This window comes from Benincasa hispida, chromosome 6 (genome assembly GCF_027475165.1).
Source record: "Benincasa hispida cultivar pf3 chromosome 6, pf3_genome.v1.1, whole genome shotgun sequence".
Taxonomy (NCBI): Eukaryota; Viridiplantae; Streptophyta; class Magnoliopsida; order Cucurbitales; family Cucurbitaceae; genus Benincasa; species Benincasa hispida.
The window spans coordinates 25,367,145-25,378,996 of NC_143483.1; positions in this window are offsets into that span (position 1 = coordinate 25,367,145).

Below are 11,852 nucleotides of genomic sequence, written 5' to 3' on the forward strand. Positions count from 1 at the left end.
CACAGTTAACGAATATTGTTTAATTTGGTTAATGAGTTTAGCCAATTAATCTCACATCCTTGGAGCTTCTGATCTGTAGATCCATGAGGTCCCCTTCCTAGCTTGTAAAAGGAATTAAGGTAACTATGCTTTGAATACAGTTTGAAATGTTCAAATTCGCTCAGGGAAATAATGTAATTTATAATGATATATTATAATATAATGTTCATATTTGTTTAAATTTATAATATAAATTAATTTTAGATATGATTCAAAATTAATTTTGGAAGGAGTTCAAATATTAATGAATTGGATTCATATTAAAACTATAAGTTAAAATTAATGTGTATATGATACGCATTAAAACTATAGGTTATGAGAGAAATACAATTGAATATGATTCAAATGTAAGCCAAATTAAATATTTTTTATATTTAATTTGAAAATAATTTAATTGAAATTAAATTAATTGAACTAAAACTATAGATTATGTGAAAGATGCTTCATTTAATATGATTTAAATGAAATCATTAATTAAATTAGATTTAATCAATGATTAATTATTAATTAATTAAATTAATTAGATAACTCCCACGTAGGGAATTATCTAAAAATGTGGGTGGTTCCACATTCCTCTCCTTCTCTACCTCAGTGATTTTTTATCATAGGGAAAAAGAGAAAAATCCTGCACATAACACTTTTGGCCTTTTACTTCTCTTAAAGAAAATTCCTCATTCTTCCTTTCTTTTTCCCAATTCAATTGGTTCCTACAAACCAAAAAGATTACCAAAGGTTTCTCAAAGGATAGCAAGTTTTCTCTTTTGGTGGTGTTCTGAAATCCCAATTGGAGAATATTCTTACTAGGTTCTATAAAGGTAAAGGTTTTCTATTCCCTTTTTGTATATTTTAAGCATGCTTAACCTAGGTTCTAATTTTTCAGTAAGCTAAATTTTGTTTTTTTTTTATATTATTTTTTAATTGTCCAGTGTATGAGTATTTCAAAAATCTCAATTTAATAATGAGTTTTGGTTCTGTGCTTTCCGCTACGTTTGGGCTTTCATCCCTACAGAAGTCAATATAAGTTTAATTTAGATAATTGTCTAAATACTCTCAAGATTAAATATTATGATAGTCTAAGAAAATATAACTTTTGTGACTGAAGCTAATAATGAAATTGTTCCAAATTAGCTCGAGAAGTCGTATTTTGAAGAATTTTAGAAATACCTCAAAAGGAAAGAACATAAGAACTAAGGTAGAAAGAATATAAGAACTAAGGTAGATTGATTTACTGAGTTCTTTGTGAAAAATAAAGATTCAAACCTAGACAGATGAACTTGGATCCATTATCAAAATTTTTCTTCACTACAATTACATTGTATTTCTTGGAAAATACTTAAATATATAGAATAACTTTTACTAGTTGGCATTGGGAAACTCATCTTAGTTAAAGTAGTGGGAGACATTAAGATGTTTATTTAAGCTGAAAATGGTGCTTTTATCACCATATGAGAAATTAAACTTCTCCAAACTTTATTACAATATAATTCATAAAGTATGATGGTTTCAGTAATAAAGTATGTTTTAAAAAATTGTTTGAAAATATGTTTAGTTTGAAATAAATGCAATTTTATGTGTATTAAAAGTTAACACATGTGAATACTATACTGAGAAATTCAAGATTAATGAATCCAGAAAGAAAAACAAATTCTTTTCTCTGAGAAAGATACTTGTCTTTGGCAATTAAAGTCGACTATCATCAATTTTAATGGTTGTTACAGGTAATTCTCTAAGGGTTAGAATTAACTTACTTTACCGGTCAAAAGATCTTTCCTAAGAAAGTCATTGGACCTTATTAGATAAGGCTACATGGCCAGAGAACACATTGGGCTTACACATTTTGACCCAAGTGATCTAGTGAATGAAAGAGTAAGTCTGATATCGTAAGTATTTATGAGTAAAAGCATCTTAATCTAATGCAGCTGAGATCTTATTTTCTTTGAAATGTTCAAAAGAAATTAGACTAAAGTTTAAGTCATTTAGGAAAGTCTATTGTGACATTATTTTCAGATCATAATGAATATTATAGTAAGTTTATTGTACTATGAGATTAGATCTCAACTTCAAGCATTAGGTACAATTTGGTTGAAATTGTGCTGAAACAGGAGAAAGAAGACCTTGTTAAGACTTGGTCATTTTAATGATAAATATTTTGTCGAACAAGATCACATCATTAATAAATTACATATAATTGTGATACTCTGGTTAGGATATGCAAAATAGATTGCATTTTAACATTATTTCCTCTAAAACTATTTGAGAATTTGGATTACAGAAGTGCTGCAAAACTTGTTTACGACATTTTCTGTACTTGGGTATGTTAAGATACTCGTATCAAAGCAAACCCTCATCCGTAAAGAAATAAATATTCAAAGATACACCGAAATGTAGGTCATCTTAGAGGAGTTCCAAATAAAATAATGGATTTGTGTGACTAATACTATTTTTATTGAGAGTGATCAATAAAATGCTACAAACCTGTAAAAAGGCTAAATAGTGTTGATGAACTGATTCCAAGTAAAATCACTTAATTTTGAACAAGTGTTGTTAATCTTTTAATTGCATTTGAGAGTCCAATGAATTCTAATAGTCAACTAGATGAGTCTTCATCGTAGTGGGAGAATTATGAGATAACTCAACTTTTAACAAAAACTTACTTGAAGTTAATATAGTCATGTTTGATGACAAGTTGAAGGCTTATTAACTTCAAATGTAGTGGGAGAGTTATGAGATGATTCAACCATTAAAATGACTTAATATGGAAGTCAAGGTTGTCATATTAGATGACAGCTATGTCATCCTCCCTTCTTCCTCCCTTCCTCCCTTGCCTTGAATGCTTTAGAAGTGAAAGTTGTCCCCATAAACCAACACGGATCCTTTCAGAATTCCTAGGAGGTCACCCAACATAGGATTGCTCTAAGCTAAACACGCTTAACTTTGGAGTTCTTATGATTGAGCCACCAAAAAGGAAGGTGCACCTTGTTAGTATAGATAGTAACTTTCAATTCTTTTAAGCCTTTCTTAACCATACTTTCATGTCCTCAGGATCCCTTTCGTTCGGATGTGATACCGGTTCATTCATGTATCCCTCCTAAACTTGGTTCGTTACAATATACTTCGTTTCAATCTGAATTAGTAGATTTTCTTTATGGGATAAAACTCATATGATATGAATAAATCTACAAAAGAGACATAAATGTGTAGTGAAGATATAGATTTTCAAATGAGACTCTTGGAAAAAGGTGAAAGCTGACACCGTAATTGGTGAAGAATTTTGCCTATGTGTAATTTCTCATGTGTGGCTATAGTGAATTTTTTAAGCATTAATTGATTCATTGTTGCATATGAGATATGTAAAATGAACAATTTCTTTTGTGAAAAGAAGATCAATGCATCTACACAAATCAAGAAAATTATCAAAAATTGAATATCAAAAGGTTTGCAGAATTGTATATGTTCATTTGAGAAATGACATACACAATTAGAATCTTTAGATATAAGGGTTTGATATAGTATCATAACCCATGATTTTGAATATATAATAACATTCTTGTACAGATAAAAAAATTATTGCTAAGTGGGTATTTTATCTATTTTATATTGATTTGTTACTATCCATTATGAACGAAGTAAAATTCAAATATAAAAGTTTGATTACCTAATCAATTTCAAATAGTTAATTTGAAATTATTTTGTATATTAGATGTCAAAATAGAGGTTTTAAGGACATGATGTTAAACTTGTCTCAGGTATCTTACAGTTACAAAATTGTTGTCAAATATTCAATGTAATAATTTCAGATAGAATAATAGTGTATTGCTCTAAAGTGAAGTTAATAAAGTCTAGGGAAAAGTCCCCTAAGACACCTCAAGTGTTGAGGACATATGATAAATTATCTTCTTTAAGTAGGAGACAATTAATATATGATACTTAATTAACATTTAATATACCAATTTTGTTATTCATATCGGTTAATTCAATGATATGACCACTGAGTAAAAAAATTAAAATTTTCTCAAAATATTTATGGATAATAAGAAATTTATGTGTATGGAGTTTATGATTCGATCTTTGATAAGATACACTAGCTCATAAAGGGCTTTAGAGAAATCCATGTTAAAATTTATTCTGGTTGGTGTAGCATGGTCTACTAGGCAATTATTTTACTTGTAAAGCAATAATTTGCGTAACCATAACATATCCTTAAAAAACTTAAAGTTGTTTTAAATATGAATTAGTTTATCACACTTTATAAGATAATAGTGAAATCCAGTAGATCCATGTTAAGATATACTAGATCTTATAGGGATCTAAAGAAATCCATGTTAAGATTTATCTTGGTTGGTGTAGCATGGTCTACTAGGCAATTATTTTACTTGTAAAGCAATAATTTGCGTAACCATAACATATCCTTAAAATACTTAAAGTTGTTTTAAATATGAATTAGTTTATCACACTTTATAAGATAATAGTGAAATCCAGTAGATCCATGTTAAGATATACTAGATCTTATAGGGATCTAAAGAAATCCATGTTAAGATTTATCTTGGTTGGTGTAGCCTGGTCTACTAGGCAATTATTTTGCTTGTGAAGTAATAATTTGCATAGCCATAACATATCCTTAAAAATCTGAAAGCTATTTCAGATATGAATTAGTCTATTTTCATATATGAATTAGTCCATCACACTTTATAAAATAATAGTGGTGCAAAGAGTGAAACTAAGGATATTAGGAAACACCAAGGGTAAAGGAAATTTGAGAGAAAGCATCATAGTAGTGACCAATATGGTTTTACGATATTTTGATATATATATATATATATATATATATATATATAAAGACTCTAGACTAAAGTGTGTGAGGGTCATTTAGAATATTCAGGACTATGAGACATGTAACTTATGCACTAAGGCAAGTGGGAGAACATGTTGGGTATAGAGTATGCCTTAGAATATATATCTCACTCACTGACTTATCAGCTTTAGTGCAAGTGGGAGATTGTTGGGATTTATGCTCTAAAGTCTCGTAGTTAATTAGTTATTTTTTATATGCAATAGTTAGTTATCCATTGTAGGAAAAATCCAAGGTTATTTCATAAGACTTGAATAATATATAGTGGACATACCGTTAGATTATGTTTCAAGTAATAACCTAAATGGTCTATAGAATATGAACTAAGATTTGGTACCTTATCCTTATCCTGGTAACACTATGGATACGACCACTTTGTAATTGTTATAAATTTTGTAAGTGTTACAAACAATTCATTCATGTAAAGAATGCGAGTGTGGGTATTTTACACAATGAATTTGTATAAGACTAAATCGTGAAATACAATTATCTCTCACTCTCATAGTAATGTCGTTAATTGAAGGAACTCTAATTGAGGAGAGATCCTTAAGCGGAAGCAAGATCGACCCAATTTCTATTTTTCATTGAATTTAGGTTTTACAGTAAAACAAGAACAAGACATGCATTTATATAAATTATAGCATGCAATAAATAAAGAAAAACTTAGGGTTTTAGAAACCATTACCTTTGAATAACACTTTCTTCAAGGATTCCTTGAAAAAGTCACGAATGGACCTCTTTCTCCAAAAGGAACACCACCACTTGAAAACCCTTTGTATTCTCTTGGGACAAAAGATTGAAGTAAGAGTCGTGGGTTTTGCTTGAATCCTTGAAAGAGGGAATGGAGATGGAGAGGAAGAGAGGGACTTTTCAGAGAACTATTCTCTTCTCTATGTTTCTTTCAGAGAGAACTATTCTCTCAGAGAGCATTAAGGAAGAAGATGAATCTCCACGACATTCCTTCTTAGCCCACATAATTAAATAAGAGAAAATTGGGAGAGGGAGTTGTAACTCATTTCCTTTAATTAATTTAAATTCAATTAATAATATATAACAATAACAATAATAATAATAATAATAATAATAATAATAATAATAATAAAGTATTTATTATATATATATACACTATATGTTATATCAAATACAACATAACCTATAGATTTTATTTTCTCTCAACAATACATGACATTTAATATAAATCACATTTATATTAAATTCATTTATATGAATCTCATTCATATAATTGATATTGAATCATATTCAAATATTTAATTATTTTTAACTTATTTATGGTATTTAATATAAATCATATTTATATTAAATCAATTACATGAATCTCATTCATATAATTAGTATTTGAATCATATTCAAATTCCTCTCATAATACCTTATATTATAATGTTTCAAATACATTATATTAATTATATTACATATATAATTAATTTAATTAATTATTTTATATATACTTAATTCCCTCAATTAATTTGAAAGCTTTAAATTAATTCTTAATTAAATCCCTGTTGAGTTACAAAGGGGACCTTGTGGACTTGTAGATTGAAGCTTCAATGATACTGGATAATTAATTAAACTCCTTAATTAAATTACCTAAAATCTGTTAACTGCCGGTCATTCCACTAAAGATCGACAGCTACACTCTTCGCACTACAGATAAATTTCTGTGTCCATTCGATATAATCAATCAACAGTGTGATGACCCTTCACAAATTGTTCATAAGTACAGTTGGACCAAGATTACCTTTTTGCCCCTATAGTTATATTTAACTCCTTAAGTACCACTGATCCCTCTAATGTACAATAAATCATAATCCAACTATGACCAAGTCTCTCTCGGGTCAGGAGAGGGTGTGACTACTATGTTCAAGTCTCGGAATCAACTCTTAAGGGAACAATTTATCTACTTGCTCCTGCATCAGGGAAGGAGTGAATTCTGTCTCGTGTAGCTGTGTTCCCAGCTTTCCAATTAGACTAATCCCCAAAATGGTAGGCATGTTGAGTTGGCAATCTGGCCACTCTCATCCATACAAATCAAAGGACTACCTTTATGAGCAGGAGTTAACAACTCACTCAGGATTCAGGTCATGTCACCTATGGTCATTCTAGTGGTCTAGTTTTATACAAACTCTTTGTATATGATACCCACGCTCACATGTCTCCATATGAATGATCAGGATCAGATCATTTGTAGCACTTTACAACAGTTGTAATACCTACAAAGTGGGTCATATCCATCTATCCATCTACTACAGACCGTTTAGGTTATTATTTAAACAAGATCCACTTGTATGTCTCTACATACTTGTTTAAATTACATGAAATAACCTTGGATCTTAATTTATTAAATTGAGTATATGCTGATAAATAACACTTATTTTATTAACAACAATATGTTTATACAAAGTTTACAAACTACGAGATTACAAAGAGATATAGGACATCAATCCCAACAGGACTTGGTTTATGGTAGAACCATAAGCATATTGTTCATTGGAGGGATCAGTAGTACTTAAGAAGTGAGAGGTAATTACAAAAGCAAAGCGGTAATTTGACCTAGTTGTAATTACAAACTGCTTGTGAAGGATCGACTTACTGTAATGGTTAAATCCATGAATGTAGAAATATTCCATAGTGCGAAGAGTGCAATCGTTGGTCTACGTGGGTCTTTAATAGAGTAACCCACAATTAATGAATGTTTATTAACTTAATTAAAGAGTTTAATTAGTTAATGTCGACTCACTGGAGCTTCTAATCTGTAGGTCCATTAGGTCTCCATGCTAGCTCAAACGAATGAACAAGGATGAATAATCTTGGAAGAATTTTAATTATTCAAATTATTAAAGGAAATAAAATTATTTGTATATTATATATTTAATATAATGTATATAGGCACAATATAATATAGAGTTAATTTTGAATAAGATTAAAAATTAAACTTTATAACAAGGAGATTTAATAAATTTGAGTATGAATTAGATTCATATTAAAACTATAGGCTAAAATTTAATGTGAAGGAGATTAAAATTAAAAACTATAGATTATGAGCGATGGAAGTTTAACTATGAGAATTGGTATGAGATTAAAAGTAATGCGTTTGAGGCAAAACTTAAAGGATTATGCGCTACTCCTATTCCTAACTAAACAGATTGAGCAATGGAAGTTTAACTATGAGAATTGGTAGAGATGCAGCATTTGTCAACGCATAATAATATTCATTATGTTAGGTCGCCCGAGTAATCCCAACTTGTCACACTAACGCATCACACATCTCTGGGTGGCTAGCCGCATGCCTATATCTCTATAATGTATGGTTGCGTCGAGCATAAGATTGTGTTTATCTCTAGGAACAAAGCTTACTTTGCTTTAATGTGTTCTACTACTCACCCTCTTAGGCAGTTAGTTATGGCTAATCAGCTCATAGACAAGCATTGCGGCGACTCATAAACAAATGTTGCTACTGCCTCACACCAAGCGAAGAAGATTAACTCACTATATTCCCGAAACGCACACCTCTCGGTGGGTTGCTACATGCGTCCTATCTCTAGGCTGCACGATTGAGTATGCGATTACCTTTGATAACTAAACGATGAATGTAAACGGTGATAAAGGAGAAGAAAATGAAGAAATGGAGCTGAAGGAACTAATAGATGCATTGATTACAAAATGTATTAATGTCTTATGTCAAAATGTAATACAATACAAAGATAATAGGAGATGTGGAAGGCTAGATACAATCAATCTCTTGCTTTTCATAAAAAATGTGTCAAAGCTGTTGGTGGCGCCATGGATGGATGGTGGAGAAGTCTCTCTCGAATTCTATCCTCGATGTAACTTCGATCGTCACTCGGAAGGGACTGTGGAGGTGGAGAATCCTGAAAGAGTATTTGCTCATGCTCTCATCTATGATCACAAGGATCTGCTTTGAGGCAGAAGCTCGGATGTTTTGAAGTCAAGCTCCAAGGCGCTATTTATAGAGCTCAAACGGCGACAACATTGATGATTACATTCTGACTCACTATTACCTTTGTCGTGGTATGGACAATGTCAACATCACCTTATCTTGCTGATACTCCCAAGGTATGTGTTCGAGCTTATTTCTCCTGAGGTGTCAACGCATTCCATCTACCTTACGAGCAATCTTCTATCACAATTATCACTCTGTGGATGCAAAATTCCATGCGACGAACTAATCTTTATGACAATCAACTCATGCGGTCAACCTTGCGGCGGTCTGGGACCGATGCATGCGATCAATTCCTGTAATATTTGCAAAAATGGATATTTTGACATGGAATAACACATAGTATATAGTGAGAATTTTTGGTGTTGATTGATGCAAGCTCACTTTTCACATGAATTTTTAATATTATCAACGCATATTCTGCTTGTTAGCGCTCATAATTATGAGTAAAAGGCTACAATAGTTTGTATTTATACAAGCTGTCACACCCCCAAACTAAGAATCATGCTTGTCCTCAAGCATGTCTTATACTCAGGAAATTCAAAATTTATCCTCTGGCTTTCCTTTTCCATTGACCAGCTTTTCAAAATATAAATCAGTTGCACCTCTAACCTTGGTAGCAGCACTCCCATCGAATTTAGCTACTTCTTCTAAGAGATCTTTTCTAAGTTTAATTCGGGCAAGCCTTCGCTCAAAAAATGTTTACTCATTTCAAGCAACTTTGCTTTTAGCTTTTTACAATGCGTTCGTTTAATAAAATTCAAAGTTCTGCAATATATTATTGAATTGGAGCATTGAACCTTGTTACGCTCTTCGTTTTGGTTTGCCTCCACGGGTGCCATACGGGCATCCAACTTTGGTTGCGTGCCATATTCAACTCAACTCTTGTCTTAATTTGGGTTGCGCTAGACAGAGGAGTTATTCTTATGCGTTGATCTTGGCCACTTACTTTCGTTTTGGCTTACCTGCATGGGTGTCATGCGAAGTATCCAACTACGGGTAACTACCTTTCACAACTTTAACTCTTATCAGCTTGAGTTTCCCCTTTTGTGCTGATTCTGGAGTTTTTTTTTAAGTCATCGCAATGTGATGGACGCATTTTTCCGGACCACTGCCATCACCAAACTTAGAAAGTGGCAGTGTCCTTGCCAAAAAGCTAAAAACAAACTCGCCAAGAATGTGGTAAAAGATGTTTGAGTAGAGGTTTACATATAATAAAACTCAGACTGTCAAACCTTGAAGAAGCTGTTAAAGTGAGGTGAACCTTGCGACGTTTAGTTAGTGGCTAGAGTGAATTATAAGTATTATTGTGGGTGCTAATCTTTCAATGCAAAGAGAGGCAAGCGAACAAAAGAGAATTTAAGAAGGATAATGCATAAAAGATAACAAGAAAAGAACCTACGAGCAGAATAACAATTGCGTCAATACTTTAGAATTCATATAGAGGAAATAGCCATGCGTTGAATGATAGAAAGAAATCTTCCGTTGAAACCACGCACCGAGAGGAATTATTATCGCACCCACAAGGAGCAAACGCACACCACATCCAAGAAAGCAGCTGCAAATTAAAATGACAGTAATCAAATAAATAAACTAGAGTTAACTAGGAAAGCAAAGTAATGATAGAGTGGAAGACGTCCATGGAGAAATTGGAGTGAAGCTACCGCAAGGAGTCTTCCATGCAGAAGATTGATCTCAACTGCTTACGTCAAGAGACGCTGTCCCTACCATTAGAGCTTCTAGCATTTGTTGGTCGCATGTTTGTTGACATGCTCCTAAGACTGCTTCCAGCTCGTGCAACAGATAGCCTTTCTATCTCGAGGTCAAAAATTGACTTTCGACGCATCGCCTTTACTCAAATATCGTTTGCAACTTGGCCGCACAAGATACAACATGCCCAAGACTAAAAGGGTGCCTACGAAAACACGAAACTTAACAAGCTATTAGCTGCCAAGTCCCCAAAAACGGCGCCAAAAACTTGTTGCGTTGGAAAATGAGAGGAAAATAAATATGCATCTTATGTATGCGTTGATCTCCATGCATCGATGGTCATGCATTGGACTAGAAAATATACAATATGCGTTTAAGCATGTATGCGATGACCATGCGTTCCTGTCACAAGTTTTCGCTTTCTCGCCAAGTATAACGAGAATGCAAGTTTCTTGAGGTGATCTGAGGTCGAACATAGGGACTTGTAACTTAATACTGTTTGTGAAGTAATGCGTTGAGGCGATGAATAAAAGTAAAAAGACAAAAGTTAAAGGATTATGTGCTACTCCTACTCCTCACTAAACAGATTGAGCAATGGAAGTTTAACTATGAGAATTGGTAGAGATGCAGTAGTTGTCAATGCATAATAATATTCATTATGTTAGGTCGCCCAAGTAATCCCAGCTCGTCACACTAACGCATCGCACACCCCTCGGTGGCGAGCCGCATGTCTATATATCTATAATGCATGGTTGTGTCGAGCATAAGATTGTGCCTATCTCTAGGAACAAAGCTTACTTTGCTTTAGTGTGTTCTACTACTCACCCTCTTAGGCAGTTAGTTGTGGCTAATCAGCTCATAGACAAGCATTGCGATGGCTCATAGACAAATGTTGCTACTGCCTCACACCAAGCGAAGAAGATTAACTCACTATATTCCTGCAATGCACACCTCTCCGTGGGTTGCTACATGCGTCCTATCTCTAGGCTGCATGATTGAGTATGGGATTACCTTTGATAACTAAACGATGAATGTAAACGGTGATAAAGGAGAAGAAAATGAAGAAATGGAGTTGAAGGAACTAATAGATGCATTGATTACAAAATGTATTAATGTCTTATGTCAAAATGTAATACAATACAAAGATAATAGGAGATATGGAAGGCTAGATACAATCAATCTCTTGCTTTTCATAAAAAATGTGTCAAAGCTGTTGGTGGCGCCATGGATGGATGGTGGAGAAGTCTCTCTCGAATTCTATCCTCGATGTAACTTCGA